The following is a 1,353-nucleotide window of genomic DNA, read 5'->3' as shown; positions in this document are numbered from 1 at the left end:
ACATGAAATTCTTCAGTAAAGCATGAAAAGTTGGTGTGTTACTCATAAACATTTGACTTGCAGATGTTCATTGTGGAAAACTGAAGATTCTGAAATCGTCCTGATTGGTTACTTTGCAAAAGTCAGTCAGTGGCATGTCAAGTAACATGGTGCTTTAATATACCTACTTCCAAAACAGTTGAAGTGGTTTTGAATAATTCTAAATGTACCTCAACAAACTTCATGGATTTGCACAATAAAAAAAAAATCCATAAATGGGCAACCAAAAATAGTTGAGGGTCTAATGTATTTTGCAAAGTGAAAACAATACAAGAAAGGGTTTAATATTTCTTATAGTAAATCTGACTGACTAATGACAAATTCTCACTTTTGTATATTTGTTTCATGTGGAAATTCAGTTTACCAGCATAAAAAAACCACTTTTTTCTCCATATCTCATGTGAAAAACCAGGCTCCTGAATGTGGGTTCTAATGAGAATAATTAAGTGACCAATATTAAGGAACATTTTTTCACAGGTTTGGCTTTAAAGTGGCCCCTGACCTATATGGGTTTTCATGTGAATTATCAAATTATCCTTTTGATAGAAGCTTTTTTCACAAGACTAGCAAGAAAAAAGTTTCTCACCTGTATGAATTCTCTTGTGACGATTTAAATTACTAATTCGTGAGAAACTTTTTCCGCATGACAGGCATGAAAAAGGTCTCTCACCTGTATGAATTCTCTTGTGGTCCTTTAAATTACCAATCTGAGAAAATCTATTTCCACATATCTGGCATGAAAAAGGTCTCTCACCTGTATGAATTCTCTTGTGGTCCTTTAAATGACCAATTCGAGAAAATCTCTTTCCACATATCTGGCATGAAAAAGGTTTCTCTCCTGTATGAATTCTCTTGTGACGATTTAAATTACCAATTCCAGAGAAACTCTTTCCACATATCTGGCATGAAAAAGGTTTCTCACCTGTATGAATTCTCTTGTGACGATTTAAAATACTAATTTGTGAGAAACCTTTGCCACATGTTTCACATGGAAAAGGTTTCTCACCAGTGTGAGTTCTGTAATGGATTTTCAAGTCACACTGTTGTGTGTAACATTTCCCACAAATGTCACATTTGAAAGGTCTTTTCTTTGTGCCAGTATCAGACTGACTCTCTGACTCAGAGGAGCTGCTTCCTTCCCGATTTTTGCTCTCAACCACTGGAGAGACACGAAGGGAAAGCTGCTCTGTTCTTGTCTCTTCTTCACTCATATCATCTCCCTGAAGAGTAGAAGTCTCAATCAAAGCAACAAACTGCTTCTGGACAAGCTGCTCTCCCTCCTGACTGCTGCAGAGGTCCTTCTGGTCCTGTCCA

General features: G+C 36.7%; 1 long non-coding RNA gene across 1 annotated transcript; it reads left to right on the top strand.

Annotated features, from left to right (window-relative positions):
- Window positions 1-6: 6 nt before the first annotated feature.
- Window positions 7-1,349, top strand: LOC106944342 (uncharacterized). The gene is made up of 2 exons (XR_001424232.1): window positions 7-868; window positions 953-1,349. It is a non-coding gene; the product is annotated as an uncharacterized LOC106944342 (long non-coding RNA).
- Window positions 1,350-1,353: the final 4 nt, after the last annotated feature.

The sequence above is a fragment of the Poecilia latipinna genome, unplaced genomic scaffold (genome assembly GCF_001443285.1).
Source record: "Poecilia latipinna isolate Pla-1442-1.1 unplaced genomic scaffold, P_latipinna-1.0 Scaffold8193, whole genome shotgun sequence".
Classification (NCBI taxonomy): domain Eukaryota; kingdom Metazoa; phylum Chordata; class Actinopteri; order Cyprinodontiformes; family Poeciliidae; genus Poecilia; species Poecilia latipinna.
This window is presented reverse-complemented; position numbering and strand designations above follow the sequence as displayed.